Source organism: Callorhinus ursinus, unplaced genomic scaffold (assembly GCF_003265705.2).
Source record: "Callorhinus ursinus isolate GAN/ISIS: 27379988/994484 unplaced genomic scaffold, GSC_fseal_2.0 scaffold1101, whole genome shotgun sequence".
In the NCBI taxonomy this organism is placed as follows: Eukaryota; Metazoa; Chordata; class Mammalia; order Carnivora; family Otariidae; genus Callorhinus; species Callorhinus ursinus.
The window spans coordinates 1-13,299 of record NW_027398156.1 but is presented as its reverse complement, the minus strand read 5'-3'; the positions used below and the strand labels follow the sequence as shown (position 1 = coordinate 13,299).

The 13,299-nt window shown below is 41.0% G+C and overlaps 1 pseudogene; it reads left to right on the top strand.

Annotated features, from left to right (window-relative positions):
• Positions 1-4,061: 4,061 nt before the first annotated feature.
• Positions 4,062-5,068, top strand: LOC112818755 (olfactory receptor 7A10-like; annotated as a pseudogene).
• Positions 5,069-13,299: the final 8,231 nt, after the last annotated feature.

Below are 13,299 nucleotides of genomic sequence, written 5' to 3'. Positions count from 1 at the left end.
TAAGATGAAAGGAGGTTAGAGCTCTAGTAGGCAGGCAAGATCATGGAGAAGAAGTAAGAAAAACTGGATTCACCTGACTTCTAATGTGGTCTCCTGGGAACCGAGAATTGGCTGGAAAAAAATTCCTTTCTGGAAATTTCCAGACCAGTGATCCACGGGGAAATAATATGCTCAGAGGTGGGAGTAACAATAGAAACAGTGCCTAATGACCAGACACAGGGTGCTATAAATATCTCCTCCACGGGCAGTCCCTTACCATGGTGCATCCTTGTGCAGGACAGAACATAGTTGTTGGTTTTGCGTTCCTAAGGCTGGCTAGGAGACCCATGCTTCACTGCTTCCTGCTGTCCTCTCTGGGAACAGAGCTTGGGTCTCCATCATCAGCTACCTGGGGAGGAATTTGGACCTCCACACAGAGACTTTCATCTTATAGTCCCCAACCAGGTGAGTCTGAGAGCTCAACAGGTATTTCAGGAATGGATCAGAGAGAATGGAACCTGAGAACCTTTACCTGAGGTTACCTGGGAGCCTAACCAGCCTATCTAGAGCCAAGAGATTGCATGTTTGTTTGCTGGGTTGACTACTAAGGTTAAAAATAATTAATTAATATATTTTAAAAAGAAGTGTTCACTGGACTCAGCAATACAGGGATCACAATACGTTGTGGGAATGGAAGTCCAACTGGATGGGATAGAGGAAGGAATGAGGGACATAAAGTGGTTCCAGTGAAATTAGAGCATATTCAAGGAGTTTTGCAGGTAAGGGGCATGGGAAAACAGCATTAGGCTTGGAAGTGTGAGCACTGGAGTGAGAGTATTAAAAAAAAATTCAGATGAGGTGCATTTAGCTTGTTCTGTATTTATTAGAAGGAGCCAGGTCCGTGGAGATAAATACCACCTTGTGACAGCAGTTTTTGAGATGTGTATTTCACAGTCATCTCTCCCATTGGTATCCACTGGGGAAAAATGTACTTAATATGCATGAAGGGATATGCCAAGGAGCATTACTTTGCAACTATTTTAATACTAAGGATCCTGAATATATTTTTGACTTTGTTAGCCATTTACTTCCTATATGCAAATTGTTTTTGCAAGTGCATTGCTTTCATGTATTGGGATCTGTGTGTTTTTAGTGTTTTGATTGTTTTCTTATAAGAAAAGCAATTTTTTCACCAGGTTTGCTGTTTGCCACTGAATCCATGTATTGTGTATAGATGTATGTATAGGATCGAGTGAAAGCCTACATATTTTGAGTGGTCGAAATTATCAGTTGATGACATTGTTTTCCCCTCATTGCTTTGAAACATTGAAATTCTTTTGTATCCTTAGTAGTAAGAATTGTTTTTTACACATATAGCCGTCTTATTGCATCTAATTGTCCTTATTTCTACCATTTTATATTCTGGAATTGGATCTTTTCCTATTCTTTTATCCCAAGCTTTTAGCCATTTCATCCTGAATTAGAGACCCATGTTGATATGATTGTTGCTATTGTATATCTTTTCTGTAAGATGTATTAAATTATTGTTCAGTTTTGTTGAAGACAAGTTATTTGAATCCACCTTATTTAACATGAGTTTATTTTTTTCCCTACCATTCTTTCTATTTAATGAATTCTCATTTTCTTAAAAATGTATGCTCACACCTTTGTGAGGTGTGAGGGAAATAACTGGTGAGGGTGAGGGTGAGGGAAATAACTGCTCATATGACACAGGGTCTTCAAGGATAAATCATATACAGAAAGGGGTTAGATTGTCAGGGAACATGCAAGATTTTACAAAGTATGGTCTGCGAAGGTTTCTGCATGTCAGACAAGTAACAGAGAAGCATGAATGACAAGTACCCATCGGATTCTGTGTCAAACAAAGAGCAAACCCCAAAGCCCAAGATAACAAAGGAGTGAATGTCACCAAGGAAAGTAAGAGAAGAGCCAGCCTCATCCACTCTCTGGCCACATAAAAACAAGTGTGGTCAAATAAACAGGGCAAAGGGATAGGAATGACAATTAGATCAGAGGCCTGAGGTGGACTCCATAAGGAGGCCAGTGGAGCAGTCTGCATGGGCTCTCTGGCCTCTGATGTAACATCAGCACACATACTGACTGCTTTTTCCCTCTGCAACCTGGTCTTCTGATGGACTCTTCATTCATACTGTTTTTCCCACATTAGCTGGCACTGGCCTTCTATTAAAACCATTTTTTTCCTTTACTGCAGTGGATTCCAATTTTTTTATTGTCCACAGCAAGCATGAGTTTACATTATATCAAGCATGGGTGTACATGCAAACACACAAATACACATGTATGTACACACATACAAAGTTGACTGAACAAAGAGAATAACCACTAATATACTAACAGGAAGGAACTATGCTCAACTTTTTACATATATGGACTCAATCTGTTGACGACCTTAGGAAGACCACTATTCCGGTGAGAATAACATTCTAAAATGAATTGGTTGTCTTCCCAAATTCAAATGGCTGAAGTGTGGTAGATCGAGGTTTCAAAACTCATTCACTGGTTCCAAAATTTTGTATTTAATATCATTTAGAAAAGTCTTTTACGATTTCATCTGCATAAAACTCCCCTATTTTTGTATGTTGTATATTTCCTCTTGATTTGTTCCTTTTGCTCATATTTCTAGTGGATGTTCATACATTAAGGTATCTTATAAACATATCACTCTCTTCTCTTTTGGAGAAATTGCTTCTTGATGTTTTATTAGTTATTCTGGGCATGAAGGGGATATACCTAGTATTGGAATGCAGCCAGAAGCAGGGAAAATTTCTCATCATCACGATCTCTTAGGGCCCACTTGGGCTTATTTGTCCATTCTTCCCCCCTCTTCCTTTTCTCTGTCTCCTTTTAGTTTTTTTAAATTTTATTTTTTTTTAAATTTTATTTATTTATTTGAGAGGGAGAGAATGAGAGAGAGAGAGCACGAGAGGGAAGAGGGTCAGAGGGAGAAGCAGACTCCCCGCCGAGCAGGGAGCCCGATGCGGGACTCGATCCCGGGACTCCAGGATCATGACCTGAGCCGAAGGCAGTCGCCTAACCAACTGAGCCACCCAGGCGCCCTCCTTTTAGTTTTTTATACTTCTCTAAATACAGGACAAAATGGTCACATTTAAAATTGAGCACCATATTACATGTTCATGGGAGTCTTACCATCTGAAATTTGGGTACTTTTCTATATTTGTGAAGGCAATGATAATTTGATGTCTAGAGCTTAACTAGTATCATTTCTTTCCTAAATATTGTAGCTGGGGGTAAGAAGTGCCTGGTAGTCACATGGCCCCGGGAGTCTGCAGTGTGTCAATATGGAACCATTAAAATAGAGACTCCAGGATGTAAACTAACATGTGGAAATAGGGAAGGGATCCATTTTTTTTTAAAGATTTTATTTATTTATTTGAGAGAAAGAGAGAATGAGAGATAGAGAGCACAAGAGGGAAGAGGGTCAGAGGGAGAAGCAGACTCCCTGCTGAGCAGGGAGCCCGATGTGGGACTCGATCCCGGGACTCCAGGATCATGACCTGAGCTGAAGGCAGTCGCTTAACCAACTGAGCCACCCAGGCGCCCAAGGAATCCGTTTTTATTGATGTGCAAGGAATATCATGTGAATGAAGGACTCCTCGTGTATCAAGGTCTCATCTGCCGTGGGGAGGCCACCTCGTTCCTCAAGCTTCCCTGACACCACCTCCCATCACCCTCTCTGGTTGGTCTCCTGACCACACTAGCTCCATTTGAGTACCGGATATCCGAACGAGAGTACCTTCTCGGGGCCTTTGCACTGACTCTTTCTCCAACAGGGCACAGAAGTCACCAAATGACCTTGTGTCTTCTGTGGAGTCTTCTCTGAGGGCTCTCTGCAAATTTCACCTTCTGTTTAGGTCTTCCCGAACTCCCAGGAAAGAATACAGCCTATCCAATTTCTTTTATGCCTGCTTCCCCCCTCCACATGTCATTTTAATTATAACATTTCTGCCATAATAATCGTGCCCATTTGTGTTAAAAAATAATCATTTTTTCCCTTAATTTATAGTTATTACAACAACCACATGGGACCAGGCAATGATACCCACATTTTAGGATTTCTTCTTCTGGGATTATCAAATGAACCAGAACTGCAGCCCCTCATATTTGGGCTTTTCCACTCCATATACCTGATCACTGTGTTTGGGAACCTGCTCATCATCCTGGCCGTCAGCTCAGACTCCCACCTCCACACCCCCATGTACTTCTTCCTTGCCAACCTGTCCTTTGTAGACATCTGCTTCACCTCCACCACCATCCCCAAGATGTTGGTGAATATACAAACACAGAGCAAAGTTATAACCTATACAGGATGCATCAGCCAGATCTGTTTTTCCACACTCTTTGCAGGCTGGGACAACTTTCTCCTGGCTATGATGGCCTATGACCGCTTTGTGGCCATCTGCCACCCCCTGCACTACACGGTCATCACGAACCCCCGCCTCTGTGGACTGCTGGTTCTGGTGTCCTGGATCATGAGTGTCTTGCATTCTGTGTTACAAACCTCGATGGTGTTGCAGCTGTCCTTCTGTACAGAGGTGGAAATCCCCCACTTTTTCTGTGAACTCCATCAGATGATCCAACTTGCCTGTTCTGACACCTTTCTTAATAACTTGGTGATGTATGTTTCAGCTGTGCTGCTGGCTGGTGGTCCCCTCGCTGGGATTTCTACTCATACTCTAAGATTATTTCCTCCATACATAGAATCTCATCAATTCAGGGCAAGTATAAAGCATTTTCCACCTGTGCATCTCACCTCTCAGTTGTCTCCTTATTTTATTTTACTGTCCTGGGAGTGTACCTTAGCTCTGCTGTTACCCAGAGCTCCCACGCAGGTGCAGTGGCCTCAGTGATGTACACGGTGGTCTCACCCATGCTGAACCCCTTCATCTACAGCCTGAGGAACAGAGACATAAAGGAGGCTCTAATGAGATTCTTCAGGATGGCTGCTGTAAAAGGGACGAGTGTCCTCCTGGTGGTGAAGAAGTGCCCTAATTGCAGGGCTCAAAGTCAAAATTTTTGTTCATCATAAAATAGAGTTTGACCCTATGTATTTCCAAAAATTTCCATTTCTTAGAATTCAACTTCTTTTTACAATTTCAGAAAACTCCATTTTCTAAGCTTTCTGCTCTGTCTGATATACATACAGTTTTTCCCCTTATCCATGTTCATACGTTCCCATAGTTCTTCCCAACCTTGGAACAGAAATATTTGAAAACCTCCATATCATTTACAGGACCACCTTGATTTCATAAATATTATTTCTTTTCAAATGATATATATAATGCCAAGTAAAATTTCCCTAGGCTTCCTGAAGGAATAAACACACTTGTATTATGGATGGGTAATATGGATGGATAAAACTACACTTGGCATCTAAGGCCATTTATATAGTTTATTTAATTTTATTTAATTTCATTTCATTTATATAATTTCATCATAGAGGAAAATACGAAATCACAGTTTTCACTTCGCCCTGTTGTCATTCTATTTTACTCCTTAACTGCTCTTGTGGATGATATAGACTTTATCATCATCCCCTTTAAGCCTCAGCCTATGGATAGAGATGCTAAGGGCTAAGAATGCCTATGACACTCACGTGGGCCCAAGATACTTGGGACTCAACCCTGAGCCAATGTTATGGATGAACAGTCCCTTGTCATTATTTTGTTTTTGTTGATGTTGTTAACATATAACTGACATAACGTTGCACTAATTTCAGGTGTACAATGGAAAGATTTGATATTTGTATGTACTGCAAAGTGATCAAAACAATTTCAGTTAACATCCATCACAATACACAGTTACAAACTTTCTTTCATGATGACAATTGTCAAGATCCCCTCTCCTAGCTATTTTCAAATCTACAATACAGTTTTGTTAGCTAGACTCACCATGCTGAACATGACATCCCCATGACTTATTGGTTTTATAACTGGAAATTTTTACCTTTTGACACTTTCACACATTTCACCCACTCCCCACCCCCTAGCTCAGGCTTCTACCAATATGTTCTGAATATCCACATGCTTGGTTTGGTTTTTTTCTTGTTTTTAAGATTCCACATATAAGTGGGATCATTTGGTATTTATCTTCCTCTGTCTAACTTATTTCACTGAGTATAATGCCCTCCAGGGCCATCCATGCTGTCCCAAAGGCCAAAACTTCATTCATTTTTATGCTGAATACATTCCATATATATATAATGACATTGATGAAGAGGCAAGCTGGCAGAAGAGTAGGGGACCTCGTTTCACCTGGTCCCTTGAATTTAGCCAGATAACTATCTAATCATTCTGAACACCCATGAATTCAACCTAAGATGTAAGAAAAGAGTATCTGGAACTTTAGAAGTAGAAAAGCAACCACTTTTTGCATGGTAGGATATGTGGAGAAGTGATTCAGAGGGGATGTATCAGAAGACAGATGGCAGGGGCAGGGATCCTCAATAAGCCGACTGCCAGAAAGTGATATAGCCCAGGAAGGCAAATTTGGAACCCTTAGAAATCTGCTTCAGTGAGAGACATCCCTGTCTCCCAGATGCTCAGGTGGTGAAATGGGGCAGAATTCTAGGTAGGACAGTGTGGTCTCAGGATCCCAAGAATCACAGAAAGAACAGGGGTACCTGAGCCAGTAGAGTTCCCAAGTACTGGTGTGGGGAACCTGGTTATGGACAGAAATCCTAGGAGGGTGCTCTCAGTTGGCCATAAACTATGAACCACAACTGGATCTGGTGACCACTCTCCCAGTATGTAGCCTGCAAAGAACAGGAATGTGGGGACCCTCTGCCTTCACCAGGAAGGGGTGGAGCAGGTGCACACATGACCGGGGGACAGCTCTCACAGTGGGGGCCCTGTAACAGACAGTAAGAGGCAATCCTCTGCCTTCCCTAGGAGAGGATCATGTGGGCATGCACTGCAGGAGTTTGCAGAGTTTGGCATGCACAAAAATGAAGATGGCTTATCCCTGAGGGTTTACTGAAGAGAGGGGACCACAGTCTTTGGGCTCTGGGGCTGGAGATTGGGGCATAGCCATTTTTATTTTGATCCTCTAAAGAGACCCAGAAAGTGTTCAGGGAACAAAAGCCACACTAAAACAGCTTACACTGAGCTCAGCACCCTGGCAAGGGGTGGTACAACTCTGCCCAGGGAAAGACACCTGAGAATCAGCACAGCAGACCCCTCCTCAAAAGACCAACTGGAAGAAAATGTGAACAGCAAGTTTATGGAACACACAGGACTGTAAAAATCCAGCTTTAGGGGACAATAGTATATAGAATTCGAGGTTTTTATCTCATGATTCATTTATCTTTCAATTTAAAATTTTCCATTTCCTTTTTTCTTTTTTCCCTTTACAACTAGTTTCTTCTTTTATCATCTCTTTACTTTTAAGTCCTTTTTTTACTTTCCTTTTTTACTTTTACATTTTATAGATATATTCTTCATTTTTGGCTTCCTTTCACTCTATTCAATTTTATTTGTGCGTGTGTGTGTGTGTGTGTGTGTGTGTGTGTGTGTATACATATATATATATGTTTCTATAAAGTTTTCCTTTCTTTTTATTTTATTTTATTTCATTTTATTTATTTGACAGAGAGATAGAGAGCACAAGTAAGCAGAGAGGCAGGCAGAGAGGGAGAAGCAGGCTCTCTGCTGAGCAGGGAGCCCGACGTGGGGCTTGATCCCAGGACCCCAGGATCATGACCTGAGCCGAAGGCAGCCACTTAACCGACTGAGCCACCCAGGCGCCCCTAAAGTTTTCCTTTCTTTACAATTCTGGGATTTACTATCTTCTAACACAGTCCAAAATACACTCAGGACGAAGTAGATCCCCTGTTTCACCCTGTGAGATTATATTCTCTCTCCCCCGTGCTTTTTTTTTTATCTTTCCCTCTTTTTCTTCTCTTTCTTTTCTTTTTCCTTCTTGTGTCTGGGATTTGTCTTAGGATTTGTCTAGTGTATATTTTGCTTGGGTCCTGCTTGAGATTATTTTTATTGTGTTCAGTTAGCCAAAATACAGTACATCATTAGTTTTTGATGTAGTGTTCAATGATTCATTAGTTGTGTATCACACCCAGTGCTCATCACAAAGTTTGATGTTTTTGATAGTGCTCAATCATTCATCCATTCTTTTCTGGGCAAAATGACAGAAGGAGGAATTCACAACAAAAGAAAGAAGTAGAGGTAATGTCCTCTGCCACAGATCTAATCGATATGGATATGAGTAAAACATTGATGATGAAATTCAGGATGATAGTTATAAAGTTACTAACTGGGTTTGAAGAAAGCATAAAAGACACTAGAGAATCTCTTACAGCAGAGATGAGATCTAAATGGACTTCAATTTAAAATGCTGTAACTGAGATACAGTCTAAATTGGATGCTCTAACAGCTAGGGTAAATGAGGCAGAAGAGAGAGTAAATGACATAGAAGACAAGTTGATGGAAAGGAAGGAAGCTGAGAAAAAGAGAGAAAAACAACTAATGGACCATGAGGGGAGGCTTCAAGAAAACAGCAATGCCATAAAATGAAATAATAATATCAGAATTATTGGAGTACCTGAGGGAGAAAAAAGAGAAAGGTCCAGAAGGTATAATTGAGCAAATCAGAGCTGAGAACTACCCAGGTCCGGGGAAAGAAACAGACATTCATGTTCAAGAGGTAGAGAGGACCCCTCTCAAAATCAATAAAAATAGATCAACACCCCAACATATAATAAGGAAGCTTGCAAATTTCAGAGATAAAGAGAAAATCCTGTTAGCAACTTGACACAAGAGGTTCCTAACCTAGAAGGGTAGGAATATCAGACTGACATTGGATCTATCCACAGAGACTTGGCAGTTCAGAAAGGGCTGGAATGATATATTCAGGGTACTAAATGAGAAAAGACATGCAGCCAAGAATATTTTATCCAGGAAGGCTGTCATTCAGAATGGAAGGAGAGATAAAGAGCTTCCAGGACAGACAGAAACTGAAAGAATATGTGACCACAAAGCCAGCCTTGCAAGAAATATTAAGGGGGATCCTGTAAGCAGAGAGCCCAAAAGTAACATAAACCAGAAAGAAACAGACAATCTACAGAAACAGGGACTTTACAGGTAATACAATAGCACTAAATTAATATCTTATAGTTACTCTGAATGTAAATGGGCTAAATCAAAAGGCACAGGGTATTAGATTGGGAAAAAAAGCAAGACCCATCCATATGCTGTCTATAAGAGCCTCACCTTAGACCTAAAGATGCCTCCAGATTGAAAGTGAGGGGATGGGGAACCATTTATCATGCTAATGGAACTCAGAAGAAAGCTGGGGTAGCAATTCTCATATCAGACAAATTAGATTTTTAACCAAAGACTGTAGTAAGAGATGAAGAGGGACACAGTTTCACACTTAAAGGGTCTACCCAATGAGATTTAATTATAATTACATCTTTAAATTATATAGAAGGATAAATTATAAATATTTATGCTTCTAATTTGGGAGAAGCCAATTATATAAACCAATTAATAATCAGGTAAAGAAACACATTGATAATAATACAATAATAGTAGAAGACTTCAACATGCCACTCACAACAGATCATCTAAGTAGAACAACAAGGAAAAAAGTGCTTTGAATGAAACACTGGATAAGATGGACTTCACAGATACATTTAGAGTATTCCATCCTAAGGCATTCTTCTTGAGGGCACATAGAACTTTCTCCAGGAGAGATCACATACTGTGTCACAAATCAGGTCTCAACTGATACCAAAATTTTGGGATTATTCCCTGCATTTCTTTAGACTGCAATGCTTTCAAACTGGAATTCAATTACAGGAGGAAATTTGGAAGGAACTCAAACACTTGGAGGTTAAAAATCATCCTACTAAAGAATGAATGGGTCAACCAGGATATTAAAGAAGAATTAACAAAGTTCAGAGAAAGTAATGGAAATGAAAACACAGCTGTTCAAAACCTTTGGGAGACAGCAAAGGCGGTCCTAAGAGGGAAGTACATTGCAATAATAGCCACTCTCAAAAAATTAGAAAAATCTCAAATCTCCACCCCAAAATTGCTAGAACCCATACAGCAATTCAGCAATGTGGCAGGATACAAATCAGCTGCATTTCTATATACAAACTATGAGACAGAAGAAAGAGAAATTAAGGAGTTGATCCTATTTACAATTGCACCAAAAACCATAAGATAACTAAAAACAAACCTCACCAAAAATGTAAAGGATCTGTACTCACAAAACTACAGAACACTTAAGAAAAAAATTGAGGAAGACAAAAACAGACGGAAAAGAATTCCATGCTCAAGGATTGGAAGAATAAATATTGTTAAAATGTCTGTGCTGCCCAGAGCAATCTACACTTTCAAAGCATTTCCTATCAAAAACCATTGACATTTTTCACAGAGCTAGAACAAATAATCCTAAAATTTGTATGGAATCAGAAAAGACTTGAAGAGCCAGAGGAAAGCTGAAAAAGAAAACCAGGGCTAGGAAGGAGGAAAAGATGGCAGAGGAGGAGGGGACCCTATTCCAACTGGTCCCTGGAATTGAGCTGGATATATACCAGACCACTCTGAACACCCACCAAATAAGCCTGAGATGTAAGAAGATAGATCTGGATCTCTACAAACAGAAAATCGCAGGTGGTTGGTTTCAACATATGAAGTGGGGAACCATGATTCTGTGGGCAGATATTCAAAGATAAAGGGAAGGGGGAGGGACCTGCCATAAGCACTGGCACAAGGAAGGTGAAATAACACAGGAGTGCAAAAACCTCCTGCACTGGGGACTGGGCACAGACTCGCAGACCGGTAGCAATGGGGAAAGGACTTTAGGGCAGCCCTCCAGATTGAAACCTGGAGAGAGAGTGTTGCTCGTGTGAACTGGGGGTGGCTGGCGGTTTTAGAAGCACAAAGGGCAGAGACGTGTCCAACCTGGAGGTGAGAACTGGGAATGCAGCTGAGGGGCACACAACCCAGGACGCTGCAGTTTATAGCAGCACAGAGAGAAATAGAGATAGTGTGGCTTGGAGAGCTCACTGAAGAACAGACTGCAATCTCTCTGCTCTGAGGCAGAGGGTTGGAAACAGTCTCTTCTCCTCTGACTCTCAAAAGAGAAGCGGAAAGCCACCAGGGAAAACCACCAGAGAACAAAAGCCCCCCAAAAACGGTTTTTACTCAGCCCATCCCCCACCACAGTGGGCAGGGCAGCTCTGCCCAAACAGGGTTGCCTGAGTAACAGTGCAGCAGGCGCCTCCTTCAGAATACAGGCTGGGAGAAAAAGAGGCTGGCAACCCTAAGGTCCCTATAAAACAGGTGCATCTTGCTTGGGTTGTGGTCAATAATTTGGACTCTATACATTCCCTCAACCACCCCTCAACAGAATGACTAGGAGGAGGAACCCCCAACATAGGAAAGACTCAGAGACTGTGACTTCTGCCACAAATTTACAAATGGTTACAGATATAACCAAGGTGTTGGAAATAGAATTCAGGGTAACAGTTGTGAAGACAATAGCTAGAATGGAGAAATCAATTAATAGCAACATAGAGTCTCTAAAGGCAGAAATGAAAGCTGACCTGGCAGAACTTAAAAATGCTATCAATGAGATCCAATCTGATCTAGATAATCTAACAGCTAGGGTAAGCGAGGCAGAAGAATGAATTAGTGATCTAGAAGACCAACTGATAGAAGAGAAGAAAAAAGAGGAGGCCAGGGAAAAACAACCCAAAATCCATGAAAATAGAATCAGAGAAATAAGTGACACCATGAAATCTTCCAATGTCAGAATTATTGGGATCCCTGAGGGGGTGTAGAGAGAGAGAAGACTAGAAGATGTATTAGAGCAAATCATAGCTGAGAACTTCCCTAATCTGGGGAAGGAAACAAACATTTGTGTCCTAGAGGCAGAGAGGACCCCTCCCAAGATCAAGGAAAACAGGCTAACGCCCTGGCATGTAATAGAAAAAAAGTGAAAATCTTAGACCCAAGAAAACCATATTAAGGGCAGTTAGGGTGAAGAGATTCCTTATGTACAGAGGGAGGAGAAGCAGAATAATGTTAGACCTATCCACAGAGACCTGGCAAGCCAGAAGGGGCTGGCAAGACATATTCAGGGTACTAAACAAGAAGAACATGCAGCCAATAATACTTTATCCGGGAAGGCTGTCATTTAGAATGGATGGAGAGATGCAGAGCTTCCAAAAAGGCAGAAACTGAAAGAATATGTAAACCACTAAGCCAGCCTTGCAAGAAATATTAAGGGGGGTTCTAGAAAAGGAGAAAGATGCCACGAGTGATATAGAACAGAAACTTACAGAGACAATCCATAGAAACAAGGTCTTCACAGGCAACATGAAAATAAATTCATATCTTTCAATAATCACTCTCAATGAGAATGGCCTAAATGCTCCCATAAAAACGCAGGGTTGCAGATTGGATAAAAAGACAGGACCCATCCGTATGCTGTCTACAAGAGACTGATTTTGAACTGAAAGATACATCCAGACTTAAAAGGAAAGGAATGGATATCCATCTTCCATGCCAATGGACCTCAAAAGAAAGCTGAGGTAGCAATTCTTATATCAGAAAATTATATTTTAAGCTAAAGACTGTAGTTAGAGACACAAAAGGAAACTGTATCATTTTTTTTCTTTAAATATTTATTGTTATGTTAATCACCATACATTACATCATTAGTTTTTGATGTAGTGTTCCATGATTCATTATTTGTGGATAACACGCAGTGCTCCACGCAGAACGTACCCTCTTTAATACCCTACACCAGGCTAACCCATTCCCCCACCCCCTCCCCTCTAGAACCCTCAGTTTGTTTTTCAAAGTCCATCATCTCTCATGATTCGTCTCCCCCTCTGATATACTCCCCTTCATTCTTCCCCTCCTGCTATCTTCTTCTTCTTTTTTTTTAAACATATATTGCATTATTTGATTCAGAGGTACAGATCAGTGATTCAACAGTCTTGCACAATGCACAGAGTTCACCATACCACATACCCTCCCACTGTCTATCACCCAGCCACCCCATCCCTCCCACCCACCACCAATCCAGCAACCCTCAGTTTGTTTCCTGAGATTAAGAATTCCTCATATCCGTGAGGTCATATGATACATGTCTTTCTCTGATTGAATTATTTCACTCAGCATAACACCCTCCAGGTCCATCCACGTCGTTGCAAATGGCAAGATCTCATTCCTTTTGATGGCTGCATAATATTCCATTGCGTATATATACCACTTCTTCTTTATC